The 20,633-nt window shown below is 52.2% G+C and overlaps 1 protein-coding gene and 1 pseudogene across 1 annotated transcript in view; both read right to left on the reverse strand.

Moving 5' to 3' along the window:
• The window catches only part of LOC142069127 (zinc finger protein RFP-like), a 331,206-nt gene that overhangs the window by 139,940 nt on the left and 170,633 nt on the right, over positions 1 to 20,633 (reverse strand). The gene's annotated exons all lie outside the window — the stretch shown is intronic.
• Positions 1,943 to 11,477, reverse strand: LOC142069126 (zinc finger protein RFP-like; annotated as a pseudogene).

Raw genomic sequence — 20,633 nt, forward strand, 5'->3', positions numbered from 1 at the left:
GGCAGTGGTTTTCACACTTCAGATAGGGGGAGAGTCCCCAAAGAATGTGTCTACGGATCCCAAGACTGGAGCAGTGGATGGGCTCTGTTCCGGTCCCAGAAGCTTGAATTATCTGGGGATCTTGGGACTCCGATGCTTGGGTTCCCCTTATTGCAGTCCGGTGCCACCTCACCAGGTCTGGGATACAGACACACACACCAGTAAACAGAAACCCTCTCAGTGCCCAGCATCCAAACCCCCTTAACTCTGACCAGGTGGTTTCTGGAGACATGAATGCAGAGGTCTCCCCGCCAGGGCTGCCACATCCCTTTGCCTTGGGCTGAGGGGGGCTCTTTCCTGGATGCTTCTCCCTGTTCCTGGATAAGAGTCTCTCCCTCCAGGGCTGCCACCTCCTGCTCCCTTTGCCTTGGGGTGGGAAGGTTTCTATTAATGGTTCTTCCTGGGCAGGGGAGAGGTTGTCTCCTGTTCCACGTCTTCCACCATTCTCTGTGGCCAGGATAGAGCAGCTGGTGGCTTTAACCAGAGACACCTGTGGCCAGGAGCTGCCCCGACTCTGCTGCTGGGAATGTGGCAGCCCCGGCAGGGGGAGCGGGGAGATGCAGCAGGGGAGGAGGCAGAAAAGCAGCAAGATAGACCGGAGAACCCAAGGGGACTGTCTGTGACTCCATGTTCAGGCTGCTATGGTGCTTGAGAGTTTCACATTTGATACCTAGCGTGGGGTTTGTACCCTGGTTTGTAACTGTTTGCCCTAAGGTTGGTACTCACATTTGTGAGCTACGCTAGACAGTGGAGTCGAACCTGGGTCTCCCACGTGCCAGCGGAGGGCTCTCACCATGGGCGTAAAAGTTATCAGGTTTTGTGATCAGGCAGGTGACATCACAAAACCCAGCTCCACCTTCTCCCCACGCCCACACTCACATTTTGTGTGGAGCGAGGCAGGTGCCTGACTCATTCCAGCAAGAAACGCCTCAGGTGCCTGAGCCACCGGACGTCAGGTGCTGGGTTCCCATCTGTGGCCGGTTGAGCAGAGACCGACGCCCCCCTGCAGCCCCAATTTAGGCACCTGTCGGTGAGAGGGGGCAGGGCTTAGGCCACCCCTCCCCCCTTGTCAGCATATCCCCTTGTCTAGCTTAGATGGCTCCCCGCCTAGTGAGCTGGCTTTTGTGAATCGCACTGTAAGGTGCCTCTGATGCCCACGCATTGTCTAGGGGGTTCAGGCACCTGACTCAGCTTTGCAGAATGTGATTTTCTGGTTGCCTACAAACTAGGCCCTGTAACGCTCAGCATTGCAACACCAAGTCCCTTCATGGATTGTCCCCTGTGCAACCAGTCACCTCTCCGCAGAGCACAGCTGAGCAATTCCTCATTGACACGGGCGTGCACAGGACAGAGACAAAGCACAGGCTGGTTCATGACACATCACCGTAAACCTCAAACTCTCCTCCTAGAAGCGCGATATTCCCTGTGGGGACTGGGGAGACACAACCAAGTCAGGCAGCAAATCCCACGGCTCTGCCCCCGACAACTGCAGCTGGGACAGTAAAGTGGAACAAACAAGAAGAATTGTTTGTAATGTTTTATTTTACAGTAAATAACTAAAGGTGGTAAGTAAAGGGAGCTGAGAAGGAGCCTTAATAACCACAGCATAGCAAGGAGATCCCCAGCTACTGAGAACAGTTTTCTTAATGGCACTAAAATAGCACCAGTGGCCAGGAATTAATAGAGGGAATTAATGAGTTACACTCTCACTTTCAGTAACATGTCATAAATCTCTCTGTTCCCTTTCCTTTCATACTCTCCTTTTCTGTTCATTTTTGTAACCCTCCCTTCTGATCCTGTTTATTTTCCTGTGTTTCTCCCACTCTCCTCCCCTCCCTGTTACAGATCAGCCCCCATGGCTGCTCCATTCCTCCCCCCCACCCCCAATTTTATCCCTTCCCCTCTTGCTGCCCCTGGCTGGTTCCCCTGTCAGGGATAGTTTCCTGTCACTCTTCTCATTTATATTTTCCACCATTTCTCCTGGACTCTCCCTTTATTCTTGTTTTATTTTCATTCACATTTTCCTTCTTGCTTCTTCTAATTCCCTCTGGTTAAACCTGCCCTGTCCCTGCCTCCCCCAGTGCTCCCAACCTCAGGAGTTTAAAAAAATTGTAAGACTGACCGAATGATTTTTTTTAAGGTTATATAATAGTTTTTCTGGATTGATTCATGCTGGGTCCCTGCCCAGCCCCCACCTCTGCCCCTCAGGCCCCACTGCCCCTCCTGCAGCCCCAGGGCTTCCTCCCCCTCCTCCTTCCATGCCTGGGGCTGGAGAGAGGAAGGGAGAGGAGCTTCCAGGGGTCATAGAGATGAGGCGCCAGGGGCTGGGTCGATGGGAGTCTTCCAAGCTCATAGAGACTGGGGTCCGTGAGGCTAGAGAGGCTGATTTCCGGTCCCCCCGCTCCTTTATGTGTCTCAGGGACACACGCGGAGCTGGGATCCCGGCCACATCCAGAGCCAGGGGCGGATTCTCCCCCCAGGGACGGAGCCCGGCGGGAAAGTGAAGATCGGGGCCTCGGCACCAGCATCGATAAATGTCACCTGCCACCGGTCACAGTCCAGACAAACCCGGATCCTGCTGGGGGCCTGGTTCAGGGGCAGGGGGGTCTCAGGGGAGGTGAGAGCCCGGAGCCGACCCTCCCGCCGCTCCACAGCCCAGATCCCCCCCTCAGGGCTACGGCTAATCCGTCCCTTCCTCCCCACAGACTCCCTGGCCACCCCCACAGCCCAGTATCACCCACCCCCCACCTCCACCTCCCAGCAATGTCTCCCCACGGTGAATCCCTCACAGCCCAGCACACAGGGCGCAGTGTCAAATCTCTCAGGGGTGTCGGGCAGTCGCTGCCGCGTCTCTCCACATCTCACACTTTTCCCACCCTCAGACAGGACGAGGATGGGATGAGCCGTGTCTGGATCCAGAGTCACATTCACTGGGGAGAGAGAGAATCGGAGCGTTAGGGGCAGAGCTCAGCCCTGGGGGAGGCTGGGGCCATTTCTCACACTCCCCAGCAGCCCTGTTCTGGCTGGGACAGGCCTGGATCCCAGGGAGCTGCCTCTGTCCTGGCCACCTGAGACCGAGCAGGGATGTCACTGCACTTCCTCAGTCTCTGTAAGGAGACCCACTTCATTAGTTTCCCATTTGCTTGCATAAGCTTCAGCTCCCAGCTACCCCTGTTGATTCTGCTCCATTCCCAGCCTCAGAGACACACCAAGAAAGGTTTTAGTGGGGAGGGAGCCGAGGAAGCAGGTCCAGTTTTGAAGCCCAGAGGAAATCTCCCTCCTCTAATGCAGTCTCCACTCCCAGGGCTGGGAACAGAGAGGAAGGTGCAGCATTGGGGAAGAGCGATTAACACCAAAGAGAAGGAGGTGGCATTGGGTGGGGTAGCTCCATCCCCAACCCAGAGAGAAGGGAGGAGCTGGCAGCATCAGAGGGAGAGGATCTCCCCAATCCAGGAAGCAGCTCCAATGGGAGAGCCCAGTCCTGCACAGAGGAAAGGCAGGATGTTGGAGAAGAGCAATGGGGAGACCCCCTGCACCGGGGTAAAGCAGAGGGATGAGTCAGCCCTCAGGGCATTGAGCTCTGTTCGGGTGCTGCTCAGGGAGAGTGTTTCTGTTCATTAGCATGGGCATGAACTCAGCACTCGGGTTGGTGTCAGGATTATTTGTGTGATGTCAGCTTGGGATCTCCCCAGGTGTTCCGGCACCTTGGCAGAAGTTGGGGAGGGGGGTACTAGGTCCCACCACCTGTGGCCCTGCCCTCTCCCTGGCCCTGCCCCACTCTTCATCTTCCCGCCGAGCCCCTGACCCTGGCCAGGTTGGGAGCCTTGGCCACTCTGGAGAGCCCCTGACCCTCCACCTTCCCATGTCCCCACTCTCCGGTGTGCACCACCCAGGGCAGGTGGAGGGTCACTCCAGGAAGAGGAGCAGGGGTGGGGCCACTGAGAGGGAGAAGCACCAGGAAGAAGCTGCACTACACAGGGCGCAGTTGTTCAGCCGCCCCTCCATGAAGCACAGCCAACGCTGCGATGCGCCACGCCTGGCCAAGGCTTGCAGTGTGGGGGGCCAACACGGCCCCCTGCCCCCAAACTATGCCCATGTTAAAAACAGGGTGAGCTTGGCCCCCTGGCCCCCCAAGTTCCAGTGCCCCTGGATCTCCTCACTGTGAACAGGTTATTTTTAGGGCTGTGTGCACCACAGTCACTGGTGAGTTGGTTGGTAACTTTCGTTACAATCTCAGGAAGATGTTTTGACTGGAATTTTGTCATAATTTAAAGACAGTCTCCAGCTGCAAACTCACCCTGTCTGTGTGCTCCTAGGGATTCCCCAATTTGTGTCTCCAGTGCAGACGGCAGAGTGTCTGGCGGGGGAAAGGAGAAAAGAGATGAGATTTCAGACTTTCGTATTTATAACAGCGTCCCCACTTTGAACGCATAGAACTGAGTTTTCATCATGACAGAGAAACAGATCGAGAGGCCCAGAGACACACTCAGGCATTTCATAGAAACCAACTGAAACCTTCTGTTTCCTCTCTCATTCAGCCATCTCCCAGCAATGGAACCAACGTCCTTTCAGCCTCACAACCATCCCAGGACACACAATCTGTAAGAGAGATTTACTTTTCCCCTCCTCATCCCCTCCCACCCTTCCAACTCCAGTTGGTTTGTCTCATTCACTCACGGCCTTTTGTCATAACCTAGACCCAGATCATACAAAGACTTTGGCAGAAAAGTAACTTTACCCACTTTGGTCCCTTTGGCCAGGGTCAGGCAGCATCATGTTGTGCGAAGGACACTTGACAAAATTACCGGAGTGGGTGACGGACACTGGCGGGGGGTTATGTCATTCAGTCATCATTCAACCCGTAAAATAACGCACAATTTTCCACACTGAAAAAACCATAACCTAGCTCGTTAATAAATAATAAACAATAATAATAGGAATAAATTCAACTCAAGTGAGTGTTTTTGAATGTCCCTCACTATATTCAGTCAATATTTTTTTTGTGGGATGGGGGCATTGAAATAAATATTTCTCCTAAAATCATATTTCAGTGCATTGTTGTCACTACTTTTTTATTTTTCTTGTTTAAATAATATGTCTGATGGGAGGATGAGTGTCTGTGTGTGTGTGTGTCGCACCTCTACACCGCTTACCCCATGTCTCTCCCCTATCTGTGTCCCTTACATGGGAGATCCCCCATCATGTCACAGGATGTGGGAAGCAGAGGAGGGGGGTCTCTCAGTGGAGCAGGGTTTCCCATCGCCTCACTGTGACCAGGGCACCCCTCTCCGGGCAGGGGTGATCCCAGGGTCTATGGGAACTTCCTCTGTCTCCTGACCAGGACAAAGGGACAAGCTCTGGCTGTGGTTCTGTTGTAAGCAGGGGCCAGGGTGGAACAAATTCTTCGGGGGGGGACGACTCACCTCTGGTGGCTCCCAGAAGTGGCTTCCCACTGTCCCTCATCCCCGCTGCTCCTGGGAAGCTAGGCTGAGAGGGTCTGTGCAGCTGGGGGAGGGGTAGCAATGAGGGGCTGGAGCTTGGCTAAGGGGGCTGTGCAGTGAGGGGTGGCACTGAAGGGCTGGAACTAGGCTGTTGGGAACTGTAGAGTGAGGGGTGGCACTGAGGGGCTGCAGCTAGGTTGAGGGGAGCTTTGCAGTGGGGGGTGTCACTGAAGGGCTGGAGCCAGGCTGAAGGGGGCTGTGCATTGGGGTCAGCACTGAGGGGCTGGAGCTAGGCTGAAGGGGCTGTGCAGTGGGGTCAGCACTGAGGGGCTGGTGGGAGCTCAGCTGAGGGGGGCTGTGCACTGGGGTGAGGCAGTGAAGGGCTGTAGCTAGGCTGACGGGGGCTGTGCTGTGGGGGGAGGCATCCAGCCACAGAGAAGTTAGCAAAGTCCAATTCCCACTGTGTGGAGACAAGGGGGAAAGTGGCGTGTGCATAATCAGTGGTAATAAACCAATCAGAGAAGAGAACAATAACATGAAAATAACTTGAAGAAAAAAAGCCCTGCCAATGATGTGTTCATGCACGTGTAGTGTATGACCAATATAAGGTACTTAATATTCATACCACTCAAAGGTGATTGGAAAAGAACTAGTAAATATGCAATTTGGAGGTGTCTAATATTCCAGACATTGTAAGGGGTAATTGCGCTTCCAAGGAGACCCACCTATGGCCCGGGAGAAGGGAACTGACCAGCACTTCTTTCTATATGCGATGGCTAGTAGCAAATATCCCAATGGCTGGTGATGGGGCACGAGTCCGGGAGGGCTCTGAGTTAGAGAGAAATCTTTCCCAGGTGTCTGGCTGTTGGATCTTGCTGAAATGCTCAGTGTCCAACTGACCACCATAATTGGGATAGGGAAGGAATTTTCCACCAAATCAAATTGCCAGAGACTCTGGGGTTTATTTTTGCCTTCCTCTGCCATATGGGAAACATCTCATTTACCAATGTTACAGAGAATCCACCATTTCTTCTAGTTTAACTTGAAGTCTTTAAATCGTTATATGAGGGCTTCAGTAATTCAGCCAGAGTTTACGGGTAAATTGCAGGAGTGGGTGGGGAGGTTCTGTGGCCTGCAATGTGCAGGAGGTCAGAGTAGACGGATCATGATGGTCCCTTCTGACCTTAAAGTCGATGAGTCATTTCTTACTTTGTAACTGCAATTGAAAAGCATGTTTCTGGTGCAAAGAAGGTTTGAATTAATCAACCTGAGTGTCTTGGACCCAAATGTCTGGCCTTCTCACCCAACAATTAAATAGAAGCATCATCTAAGTGTGAACCAATTGACCAGCACCATTCTCTTCCCACAGTCTCAGAGGCTCTTCCCAATTTCCAGTCCTAGATCCCTTCTGGGTACCTTTGAACTTCCTCAGAGTCTCCATTAGCACAATAGTTTTCTGGGAGAAATCGCTGACTCGCTCTTCCAGTTCAGGAGAAATCTCCTCTGGCTGCTGGAACTTCCCCTTCTCACACCTGGAGAGAAACAATTTCACGTGATTATATTTCATTGTGTGACTCATGATAAGTTCTGGCGAGTGAGTCGCTGCTCTAATGGGGCTGGAGTTCGAATTCCTCGACTTCTCCCGGCCTCAGAGCAGGTGCAACACAGCCCATGGCCGTACAACCTTCCCTTCTGAGGACTCCTTAATATTCTTCAACTCTGGTCTGGTGAGCTCAGCTCTGGGGACAAAAGGGGAATTGAGTCTCCTTGGCCAATTCACTCCTTGGCTTCCCTGCTCTGAGGGACAGGAGGTTTCTATGTAAAGTGCTGTCGAAATCTGTCCACTAGAAACTAAACTGAGACACCAACTCCCCCCTCCACAGCTCATTCCACACAGGTCTCCAAACAGTGCTCAGGCTGCGAAAGACTCAGGTGGGAAAGACTCTTGACCACTGCTGCCTTGGGCTGAATGGTAACCAGGGCCCCAGTAGTGACAGGCCCATATTCCATCCCCACAATCCTGAGGCAGCCACTCCCCCAGGGATGTGACATCTCTAGGAAACACATGAGGTCAGTCTTTCCCACTGAATGGACAATTCCAGAGTCTTCTGTACCAGGGTGAGAACCTCAGGATTAAGTTTATCTGAGAGATTTGTATCCAAAATCCCCACACATGTTGCTGTGGAGATGTGGTGCAAACATCATCTCCATGCTCTTCCCCAGCATTGCCAAGTATGTGTGGGAGTGAGAGAGAGCCACGTACCTACTCAAGGTGCTTCTGACATCCTAGAGGGGAGAGAGAGGAGAGAGAGATTAAAAAAAATCTCAGTACCACCTGAAACACACTTGGGATTCCAGGAAAGTGATTTTGCAAATACAGGGGAAATCAGCCCTGCCCTGGCCCCGGGGCCATGGTTTCATTGAGCTAATGGGGCTTTTCCATCTCTAATATCAATGTGCCTGTGAGTCTGCAAAGAACAATAGTCATTCACATTTCAGCAATGCACACATTGAGTTACACTGAGATCTCTGACTGCTGGACCCCGGTTCCTGTACTTCAGGAGCTGTCCTGTCCCTGTGTTGGGATTTGGCATGTTTCTAGCTCAGTCTCACCTGCAGGAATCCACTTGCTGGCTTCTGACACTTCCCCTCCATCTCACTGATCAGCTCACTGAGACGGGAAATCCCCTCTGAGAGTTTGGTGATATTTTCATTCTGTATCTTCACAATCTCCTTGTCCAGCTTTTCCAGCTGGGCCAGCAGGAGTCGCTCTTGTTCCTCCAGGAGCTGCCGCAGTTGCTGAAATGCAGACACAATCTTCTGCCTCTCGGTTTCTGTCTGTTTCTAGAAGAAATAAGGAAAGGGCTGGTCAGGAACACGGATGGAGCGTGATGACCTTTCATACAGTCTTACAAGAGAGAGTTTCTTTACAATCTCTAACACATCTGTTCAGAGACCAGGCCATGAGCTGTCAGGCCTAGTGCTCAGAGCTGCAGTCAGAAGTCAGGAACTGCAGCCGAAGTCAGAGCTGGAGTCAAAGTTAGGATCTGACCAAGGGTTGGGGCTACAGTCGAGCTCAGAAGTCATGCCAAAGGCTGAGCCAGAATCAGTGTCTGGAGTCACACAGGGGGATCAGGACTGGAGTCAGAGTCAGGCAGCCACGTGAAGGGTCAAGCCAAAGTCAGACAGCAGTACTGCAGGTCAAACCTGAGTCAGGAACAACACCGGGCCAAGCCAGCGTCAGGGTCCAGTCCAGCAGCAGATCGGGAGTTCACTCAGTTGTTTGGAAAACTTCCCGTGACTCCTGCTGGCGTAATTCATGCAGCCGAACGTCTGCTCCAATCAGGAGCTTCGTAGGCAGATCCGCTGGTGGGCCAGAGTTCCACTAGCCCCTCCCCCACTGGCTCTGGAGAGCGGTCGGGTTGTAATGAGAGTCTCTGTGGGCTGAGGTTCCAAACCCACCATTCTTCACATCCTGACACTTGACTCTACACTGTGATCACAAAGGAGAGGATTTTCTTACCGCTTCCCATTTGGGCCCAATCTCTCTGAAAGGGCTGTCTCCATGTCTACTGGGATATAGTCAGTGCGGTTTGGGAGAAATTTTGTGAATGCCACAACGGGTAGTAATTAACTCATTAATTAAAATGCACCTTAGAGCCTGCAGAAGACGCTGTTGTCCTTCTCCAGGGAGAGAACATTTGTGATATGCACATCTGCACACACACACACACACACAGAGTATCCCATGATCATGGAGAAACACACACAAGGCCACAGAGAAATCTACCAATAAACATCCCTCCCAGCTCCGTGTCCCAGCAGAACAACAGGCACCGACCAGATACTCCCGGCTTCTCTCCTCTCCAGTCACTTTCAATCCCAGCAGCTTTTCTCTCTCTTCCCTCAGAGTCTTCAAACGGGCTTGTATTTTTTCCTGACAAACAGAAATGATTTGGTGGGTTTATTTTCAGGGTTGTAGTGGGTGGATGAGGTGTTTTCCCACCCAAAATTCTACAAAACAGTCAGTCTTCCTAGATTGACTAGGTGGGTAAGGCAATACCTTCTGCTGGCCCAGCTCCTGTTGTAAAAGAGTCACACAACTCAGCTCTGGGGAACACACTCTTTCCCAGGCCTGAAGAAGGGCTCTGTGTAAGCTTGAAAGCTTCTCGTTCACCACAGAAGCTGCCCATGAGCAGATATTACTTCACCTACCTTGTTTTTCTAATAGCCCGGGACCAATACAGTTACAACAATATTGTGTACATCAGTGGGTCTTTCTCGAGGTAGGACATCAGAGACACGAAGAAAATGAAACCTTATCTACGGAAATCGGGCGGGTTTTGTATTCAGATTGTTTGAAGTTATTACATCCACTTTCTCCATTGAGTCGAACCAGTGGAAAACTGGTGTCCCATGGCGGTGAATCTATAAAGCTGTTTTTGAGAAGATTTAACAAACAGTGATACCAATCCCAGAAGCCACCGGGGGCAGCCATGTAGGCTGGGATGCTCAAAGGAGTCCAACTCCATTGACTTTCAGCCCTGTACCCCGGGGGATGGGACAGGTTGGACAGCACTGATCTAAGGCCTAGGGCAAACCCCATTAGATGTGTTGACTTGTGTTAGGAACAGCTGGGGTTTGCCCTCGTGCTGTCCTAGCCCCTTTCCCTGCAATGGCCTCTGGGTAGCTTCCCCAAAGTCCTGAGCAAAGACCCCAGAAGCGGTGGATTCTGGCAGATTTCAAAGGGCTGCCTGGTGGGACTAACGGACACACGTTGGCTGGTCCTTGCCCATGAACACACGAGAACAGATCAGAGTGGCACTGGTCCGCACGGCCCAGGGGTTAGTTTTGCTGAAGATAAGTCTGATCCCAGTGGCATGTGGCATGGACCTGCGCTGACTGGAGCCCTTGTGGGTGTGGACTGAAGGTGCTCGGGGTCCCATACCATGTTCAGCCCAGTCATCTCCTCTAGTGCAGGCCGGCATCTTCTGAATTTAACCCTCATGTAGCAGGACAGGAGTTCAGAATCCCAGTGGGAAACCTCCTCTCCCTGCCGGGCCTTAGACCTGTATCAAGGAGTCTTTTCCTCCTTCTGTCTGCATTTCATCACTTCTCAGTGCTACTGAAAGGGGCAGAGTAACTAGTGGTTAGAGCACTGAAGTGGGCCTCGGAAAACCAGGTTTTTATATCCAGCTCTGCCACTGATCTGCTGAGTCACCTTGGACAAGTCACTTCCCCTCACTGTGCCTCAGTTTCCCCTCCCACCCTTTGTCTGTCTTGTCGAGTTAGACTGTAAAAGGCTCGGGACAGGGATTGGCCCTCACTGGGTTTTGTGCAAGGCCCCCACAATCAAGGTCAGATCTCATCTGGGGTCTCTAGGGGATGCAAAGAACAATAAACACTGTGATACAAGCAGTAATACCAGCCACAGCTTGTAACTCCCCCAATCAGCTTTCATGCAATGAAGGCTACACACAGCTGAATGACAGGGTTACACCATTAACCTGTAATTAACATTCAAAGTTATTACCCATTAGACTGGACAGCAGCTCTGTACCTTGTACTTCTGGGCAGCTTCCTGTATGGGAACCACCGTGTGAGCACGGTGAGCCCGGGATCTGTCACACACCACACAGATGGGGGTTTGATCCTCTTCACAGAACAGTTTCAGAGCCTCCTGGTGTTCCCCACACACCCCGCCCCTTCCTGGTCCTTTCGCTGCCTGGAAACTCAGCCGCTTGGCGATTTCTACAACATTTGCCAGCTGCCTGTTGGGCCTGAGGTTTCTCTGTTGCACAGTTTCTCTGCACTGAGGGCAGGAGGCGGCTGTGTCGGGTCCCTCCCAGCACTGGGCGATGCAGGTGCGGCAGAAATTGTGCCCACACTCCAGAGTGACAGGGTGTGTGAAATACTCCAGACAGATGGGACATGTCGCTTCCTCCTGGAGACTTTCCACGGGGCTCTCTGCAGCCATGGCTCCCTCCGGGCAGTGGGACAGGGTAAGTTTCAATTTCCTGAGTTCACACTCTGCCCCACCTGCAGCAGGAACTGGGTGTTTCCTTGCCTGAAAATGACTCAGGCTGTTTGCCGAGCAGGAAGGACCCAACCAATTTCACCCCTGGAGGCTTTAGTGAAAAAATGTATCAATTCTGGGGGGATCAGACCATATTGTGGTCAGACCAGAACTATTTAATGACACGAGACACTGAGATTCAAAAAGTTGAAGCTTTAGAACTGTTAAAATTGTCTGTGAGGAGCTAAATCTCCTCCCTCCCCCAGCAGCTCCCCCAGGGCAATGACCCAGTGCCTCCCCCACCACCACAGGGACGGAGGCTGAGAGTCCATCTGCTGGCGGCTCAGGGGCCTGTGGAATGTGCTGGGATCTCAGCCTGGGCCCTAGGGGGCAGGTGACCCTGTCACACAACTGTTGCCGGCACCCAGTGCCAAGAGGCTGAACAACAGCTTGAGTTGGTTCGTTACCCGGTGTGCTACACCCAATAATCACAACGGGGTGGAGAAGCAGAAAAGTTTATTAGCAGCTGCCAAAAGGTACAGGGAGAATAAAATCTCAAATCCTGCACAACAGAGCAGGAAGTTACACAGGCTTTTATACATCCTTTTTCCCAGCATACTTATCCAATAGCAAGCTGCTCCAAGTATCCATATAGCCAGCCAATCCAGTTCCCAGCTAGTTCCCTGATTCTCTGTATCATTTGTTAAACTATACATAAAGCTGCTTTATTCAGCATTGTTCTTCCATATCTCCCCTGTTTGGCCTTGCTTAGTTTCAGGCAGTCTGACTCTGCAACATACTGTTGCAGATTCTCAGCATAACTGCTGTGTGTGCCTCCAGGCGGGGGGGCCAAGGACACTTGGGCCTAGCACGCAGAGCTGCTGCAAGTGCCTCCAGGCAGGAGGAGGGGGGCCAAGGACACCGGGGCCTAGTGCGAGGGGGCTTCATCGACACTCGTGGTCTTCCATCCCCTCGAGTTACCTAGTGGCCATGCCCCAGTGTTCCCAACAACTCCCCCCTTTGAGAACACTCAACAGCCTTGGCTCTGAGTTTTCTCACTTGGGCTTGCTACATTGGAGATATTAACTGGACAGCAAGTTACATTTCCAAACCCCTTTTTTGTGGTAAGATTATTTGTGTTTCCCTAAAAGGGGAGGAACCATTACACCCACACTGTTGGCCTCCCCTGTTGGTCTTTATCCAATACCCATCAGCCCACTGTGTAATAACACAGGAGCTCTTTTCCCACAGGATGCCCATAGGGATCAGATTGGTTTCGGGTAAAACATAACACTCCCTCAGTGAGTACTGCAACTGAATACTCCTGGTCCTGATAGGTGGCTTGCTGTAAAGAGGTCTTGTTCCAGAACGGTGAGTTCGTTCTTTCCTGCTCTTTGGTGGTGGCTAATTCTGCTAGGGTCAAGGGCAGCATGTCAAGGGGCATTCCCGTCTTGGGGGATAGTGGAGTTGGAGCACATACTCAGCAATCAGTCTGGTTTGTTAAATTAGCAACATGGTGCGCAAGCAAAACAAAGGAGTTATGCTCCCGATATGCACAGTTTGGAAATACCAATACAAAGAATAACAATGTTACCCAATTAATTATCACCAGAGTCTTTCCAACCCAGGGTCTCCAGTACCTGGGTGGGCCCATTTTAGCATTAAGGTGCCCGCTATTTGTGTCTTTTAAACAGTAGCTTTAGCCCGAGATCTTCACTAGATGAGGAGTCAGCAGGTTGGATGGTCCACTGTCCTGCTGACGAGGGGGCGGTTACTGCCTTTAGACGAGAGTGATGGATCCAGTTCTTGTGTCCCTCGATCTTTGCCGCTGTATGGGAGATCAGCAGGACGGTATAGGGTCCTTTCCACTTTTCCTGGAGAGGCTCGTCTTTCCAGGTGCGAACAAGCACAGAGTCACCGGGCTGTAAGGAGTGAACAGGAGAATCCAAGGGGAGAGGCTGGGAATCCTTGGTATGCCTGTGAAGAGACAAGAGAACAGCAGACAGGGAACACATATACTGTGACAAAAAAACATTACCCAACTCCCATTCCCCTGACAGAACCGGGGTGCCATTCATGGGCCATGCCCTTCCAAACATAATTTCAAAGGGACTGAGCCCTAATCTACCCTTTGGGAGAACGCGAATACGGAGTAGGACGAGGGGCAAAGCATCAAGCCATCGCAGTGAGGCTTCTTGGCACACTTTTGAGAGATGCCGTTTAAGGGTCTGATTGGTACGCTCCACTACACCACTGGCTTGCGGTCTCCAGGGTGTATGGAGTTTCCAGGGGATCTGTAAGGCATGTGAGATGCTTTGAATGATTTTTGACGTGAAGTGTGTCCCATTGTCAGATTCCATCCACAGGGGGAGTCCAAAGCGAGGAACGATTTCCCTAACAAACTTGAGGGCCACTGTTCTGGCAGTGCAGTTACAGCATGGGAAGGCTTCTGGCCATCCGCTGAACCGATCCACTATAACAAGGAGATATTTGAACCCTTGGGTCCGGGGAAACTCAGTAAAGTCTATTTGCCACACTTGTCCAGGGCCCGGAGTGGGTTCTAGGGCAGCTGGTGGCACAGGATGTCCCGGTCGGGGATTATTCTTTTGGCAGACTAAGCAGTCCGCTTGTACCTGGGCAGCCAGGGGTCGGAGTCCGGAAGTGATAAAGTATTTTCCCATTAGCTGGATAAGTGCTTCCCTGCCAGCATGAGTGGTTTGATGTAGTTTCTGCAGCACTGGCCGGATTAGGCCCTTTGGTAAGAGGACCTTCCCTTCTGGGGAATGGAGCCATCCCTCCTTTTCCCGGAGACAGAGTTTGTCAGTTAGCTGTCTCTCCTCCCCAGAGTACTGAGGGGTTGGAAGCTCCCCTACTGATGGGATAAGGGCATGCATATGGGCGTTCTCAGCCTGAGGGGATGGCAGGGTGGCAGCATGCTTAGCCTCTCTATCTGCCCGGGCGTTACCTCTGGCCACATCTTGATCCTCCCTTTGATGGGCTTTACAGTGTACCACCGCCACTTCCGAGGGGAGTTGTACAGCTTCTAGGAGCTGGAGGATTTGGGGCCCGTACTTGACTGGGGAGCCTTGGGCTGTTAGCATTCCCCTTTGCTTCCATAGGCCAGCATGAGCATGCAGCACACCAAAAGCATACTTTGAATCAGTAAAAATGTTAACCCGCTTTCCTTTTGACAGTTCAAGTGCACGGGTCAGGGCTATTAGTTCGGCAAGCTGGGCAGAGGTCCCAGCAGGCAAACCTTCAGCTTCCACAGTGTCATGGAGGGTCACAACAGCATAACCCGCCCTTCTTTGCCCATCTATTACAGTACTGCTACCATCAGTGTACCACTCATGATCTGCATTTGGGAGAGGTACATCCTTTAAATCCGGACGGCTGGAGTACTGGACATCTATGATCTCTAAACAGTCATGTTTCTGTTCCTCTGTTTCTGGCAAGAGAGTGGCTGGGTTAAGGGAGGGGCAAGGCTGTAGGGTGACTTCAGAGTTCTCTAACAGCTTAGCCTGGTACTGAGCAATCCGAGCCTGGGTGAGCCAAAGCCCTCCCTTTGCATCCAATAAGGCTCGGACCATATGGGGAGTATAGATTTGCATAACCCCTCCCAATGTTAGCTTCTCGGCTTCCTCAAGCAATAGGGCAGTAGCTGCGACCGCCCGTAAACATGCCGGCCAACCCTTTGCAACCTGATCCAATTGCTTAGAAAAATAAGCCACAGGACGCTTCCATGCTCCTAACAGCTGTGTGAGTACTCCTAGGGCCACCCCCCTTCGTTCATGTACATACAACTGAAACGGCTTAGAGAGATCTGGCAGGCCCAGAGCCGGGGCTTCCATCAATTTTCTTTTCAGAATTTTAAATGCCCTGTCAGCCTCTGGGGTCCAATAGAAGGGGTCATGATCTGCTCCTTTTACACAGTCGTACAGGGGTTTAGCCCACAGTCCAAACTCTGGGATCCATATCCTGCAAAAGCCTGCCATACCCAGAAATGCCCTGAGCCGCTTACGGTTACTTGGGGTAGAAACTTGACAGATAGCTTCCTTTCTTTCGCTTGAAAGCTGACGCTCCCCTTGCCTTAGCTGTAACCTGATCCCTCTCCACCTCAGACAACAGGGTTCTCAGGAGGATATTACAGTCGTCTCAATCGGCTTGTGACTACTGAGGCACCCCTCAAAGACTGAAATAAACCTGCTTGGGTTGGTGGAAAACTCTCCTGCCTGTGCTTTGAAAGCAGCCAAATCCACAGGATTAAAGGGCACATGAGTATAAACCTGCATAGTTGTGGCAGGACGCCTGTCTGATCCAGACCGGGCGACTTTAGTTTCGGTGATTAAGGGGTATAGGCCAACCATGGGGGACTTACAAGGTGTGGGTGTGGGTGTAGGGGCCGAAGGGGACACCGGCTCTGCCATTACAGTGGGGGTGGGGGTCTGGGGACTAACATTAGCTGCTACCGAACCAGTCGGAGTCAGATTACAGTGCTGTAAAATATCTGGTCGAGTACATAAAGTCAGAAACAAATGCGCATACATATGTTCATTCCATTTACCCATTCACTGACAAAACAAAACTAATTGGAGGATCGTGTTGTAATTAATTGACCCTCCTGGTGGCCACCACTCCTGGTCCTCTAGTTGATATTGAGGCCAGTCAACTGTACAGAATCGTTTTAATTGGCTCTTAGTCATCGGATCCGCACCAAATACCTTCCAGTTTGCTAGAATGCACTCTAGGGGCGTACACCGTGCCCTAACCTCTGAGCTCTGTCCCTGTCCCATACCTACAGGGTAACTCTGGGCGTCCCCAGGTTCCAACAGAGCATATAATCCGGATTTTAATAGGTTCCTACCTTATCCAAGGGTCCGGTTCTTCACCGTGGCCTTCAGCTGCTCCTCCCCCACGTCTAAGGGACCGGTTCTTCACCGCCGTCCACAACAGCTTCTCCACTATATGAGTGCGTTGCACCGTTGTGCCCTCTGGGGTCGATCAAATCGCGTCTCCTCCGAGGCCCCCGATGAACTCACCGGTGCGCGCTGGGCGTCGGTTCTCGCTGCAATCCTCGACCTCCAGGAGGGGTCCGGGCAAGGCTAAATTGCAGCCTCGTCGCCCACCCAGGGACGCCAAAAGCTGTTGCCGGCACCCAGTGCCAAGAGGCTGAACAACAGCTTGAGTTGGTTCGTTACCCGGTGTGCTACACCCAATAATCACAACGGGGTGGAGAAGCAGAAAAGTTTATTAGCAGCTGCCAAAAGGTACAGGGAGAATAAAATCTCAAATCCTGCACAACAGAGCAGGAAGTTACACAGGCTTTTATACATCCTTTTTCCCAGCATACTTATCCAATAGCAAGCTGCTCCAAGTATCCATATAGCCAGCCAATCCAGTTCCCAGCTAGTTCCCTGATTCTCTGTATCATTTGTTAAACTATACATAAAGCTGCTTTATTCAGCATTGTTCTTCCATATCTCCCCTGTTTGGCCTTGCTTAGTTTCAGGCAGTCTGACTCTGCAACATACTGTTGCAGATTCTCAGCATAACTGCTGTGTGTGCCTCCAGGCGGGGGGGCCAAGGACACTTGGGCCTAGCACGCAGAGCTGCTGCGAGTGCCTCCAGGCAGGAGGAGGGGGGCCAAGGACACCGGGGCCTAGTGCGAGGGGGCTTCATCGACACTCGTGGTCTTCCATCCCCTCGAGTTACCTAGTGGCCATGCCCCAGTGTTCCCAACACAACCACGCCCAGCAAGGCCTACTCCCATTTTCTCCCAGTTTGTCCGTCCCAGCAGAGAGACCAGGGACTGCAGGGAGACCAAGCTCCTGTCCCCCAGGTGAGGGGCCTGCAGGGTACGTGGTGTGGGATAAACAGAGACCTCTCAGGCCACTTGCCCATTGCGGCTGCAGCAGGGGATGTGGGGACAGACGGAGGAGGCCTGGGGCAGTCTGGGAAGCCGCCATCGGGGACACGGAGAGGGAATTCAGCTGTGGCAGGGAAGCCGTGCTGCGCAGAGATGCTGCTGAGGATGCAGCTAGTTACCCGGGTCCAGTGTTGCAGCAGTTTAACAACGTGGTTACTAGACATTGCAGCTCAGCGGAGTGAAGTGCTGCCCTTTTGCTGGTCTCCGCGCGGATTGAGATTTGCAGCCATCATTCAAACACCTTTCCCCTGCTGCTGTCTCAGGTACCTGAGTCTTCACTCAGCGTTGCAGAGCAGAGCAGATTTAGTGCTTTGGTACAGGGTTACGGAAAGGAAAAAGACTGGAATGGTACATATAGTACCTGTAATTTCTCTCCCCTGGCTGTCAGATGTACCGTGTGCAGCTGGTTCCTTAGAGACATTCAGTCAGACAGCTGCGGTGGCCTTTTTATGCTCTGCCCCTTTCTCAGTAAATTGTGACTGTAACTTTACCCACGCCGGTCCCTTTGGCATCACTGGGACGCTTTCACAATCGGGATACTGAATCGAAAGCTTTTCGGGTCTGCTCAGAGCTCAGCACCATGGGGTCCTTGTCCTCCATAGACGATAATGCGAAGAGACACACAGGGGATGTATAGATGGGGAAACTGAGGCAGGGAGTGGGCTGGTTCAATGGACGCCCTATTCAGTGGCTCTAAGGGCCAATGCAGACCTTAGGAGCAGCTAGGCAAGTCCTGAGCTCCAGCCAGAGCTGCATCCCTGGTTTAATGGTCCTAAGGGGCTTTGCCAGGGTGCAGAGTACAAGAGGTGCAGCTTCACCCTGGCCACACCCCTCTATCCCTTTCTCCCCCTTCCTCCTCCAGCCTGTCCATGCCCCAACCCCACTCCCTCCCGCCCCTCCCAGGAGCACTCCCTGTGCCTGCAGCCACAAACAGCCATGCTCGCCGGCATAGGAGGCAGAGCACGATGGGCTGGGTCCAAATCGCAAGAATGTCTTTTGATTTAAGGTCCAAATCTGGGTCCTGAGTTAAATGCTGAGGGGCTGGTTCTCCAAGGGGCTGGGCACCAGCAGCACCCACTGACTCTGGCTGCAGCTGCGAATGCGGGTGGAACATGCGCCCTGAAGTCCTGTATTTTGAGGAGAGAAACCCAGACACCCCAAAATCAGGCCACTGCCGTAAATTTAGGCCTCACCGACTTGCCCATTAACAGCAGGACGTGGGCTAAGTCTCATTGTAAGTCGCTGTTTATACTTGGTCACTGCTCGGTCCCATGTTTGTAAGCAACAGACGTGCTGACCCCAGGGGTGCTCCAGAGCTCAAACCCCCACCGAAAAAAAACAGGGGGAGCTCAGCACCCACCAGTCACAGCTGTTCTGTGGGGCTGCCAATGAGCTCTTCGGTGGCTGGGGAGGTGCCTGGGGGAGGGCGGAGAGCAGCAAGCTGCAGATTGGCTGTGGCTTTTGCGGAGGGGTTGGAGCAGGGGCGGGAAGAGGCAGCCAGAGGGCAAGGCCTTAGGGGAGGAGGCGGAGTGGGTCAGAAGAGGTGGAGCTAGGGCAGGGCCTCAGGGGAGGGGCATAGTGGGGGTGTGGCCTCAGGGCAGAGTGGGGGTAGAGCACCCCCAGGGAAAAATAAAAGTCAGCATCTATGCTCCTACTGCCTGCCAGGGGTGGGGGGCATTATTTGAACCAGAGTCCCCCACTTCTCAGGAGAGTGCGCTAACCACTCAGCCAGTGTTTTGCAAACTGGAGGGTCCTGACCCAAAAGGGGGTTGCAAGGCTTTTGTAGGGGGGGTCATGAGATCATAAAAAATAGTATGATAACCACTGGTACGAGTGGAACACGGAGGTCATGGATTCTGCGATTTTATTTGACCTCTGTGACTTCATCTCCCCACAACAGGACTTCATCTTCAACCCCACAACGTGGCTCCGGCTGTCCGCCCCACATGGCGGGCCTCAGGCTTCAGCTGCTTTGCATATCCAAGATTGGAAGGGCTGGAGGAACAGCAAGTGACGGGGGAATTTCCCACTGAACTGAAGCCACATTCTCAGGAAAGCCCAAGGGCTTCCAATGATATGATCTGTCCTATGGATGCAAGCGTCTATCAGTTATCCCTGGAGTCTGCCCATGTCCCTGCCCTGCTCTGCTCTCTCCCTGGTCGTATGTTACAAGCAGAGACAGAAGCTGAAAGGCAGAAACTTGTGTCTTACTTTCAGCAACTGCACCATGTCCTGGAGGAACAAGAGCGACTCCTACTGGCCCAGCTGGAAGAGCTGGATCCAGCGACTGCAGAAAGAATTGAAAAGACAAAGCTAATTTTGCAGGAAATACCCTGTGCCTGTGAGCTGCTCATGAACGGGCATGTGTGTGTATGATCACAAACTGGAGAACTTGGAGGACGCTGATGTGGCTAGTAAGTTGGTGAAACTAGCCGAATAACATTTCTCTTTTGACATAGGAATAAAAACCCTGAATATTGTTCCCTTTTGTCCTTTTGAGCCATCTTTATCTTATGTAAGTATGTGTCTGTAAAAGAGTTTGGTTGTCTGAAATTTTTTTTTCTATACTGTCCATAAAAATTATTTTCAGCACTTGGCAACCCTGGTCCCAGACACTCTCTGAGGGTAACCCTCCAGTGAGTGAGACGTTGAAGCAAAACACTCCACTCTGGGCTTTTCTCTATCAGTGAACACAAATGGTGGTGAAAGCCATGCACTTTTAGAGAAGCTGTTTTACCAGGGAGACGTATCTTGGGAGACGTATCTTGGGAACTCTTCGTCAACTGGCCTGCAATTTCACCCTCCACCTGCCCAAGATTGAGGGGCCCGAGAGCAGCCCCCTGCCTGTGTCCCCACCCCATGGGATCTATCCCATATGATTGAAAAGAAAATGTTGAAAATGTGGCCCAAGCAAAACTGATACAGTGATGTGTTCCTGAGTCTGCAGAGAGCCTGATCTAATAGGTCAGAGAGGAGGAAACTTCCCCTTGCATCTCAATAGGGTGTTCCCTCCAAGAACTACTGCTCTGGGGTCCTCAGCCACCTCTCCCCAGTTGGGGGTCTGTGCATGGCATGAATGGAAAAGGGCAATGGGCCCAGCTCACCATATCAAGAAAATAAACTAGCGGCTTACATGTACCAAGATCCCTGCCCCAAAGAGCTTGCAGTCTATAAAGAAGAGAAGAGACAAATTCCCCCTATGCAGGGCCCT

Source organism: Caretta caretta, chromosome 14, assembly GCF_965140235.1.
Source record: "Caretta caretta isolate rCarCar2 chromosome 14, rCarCar1.hap1, whole genome shotgun sequence".
Lineage (NCBI taxonomy): Eukaryota > Metazoa > Chordata > Testudines > Cheloniidae > Caretta > Caretta caretta.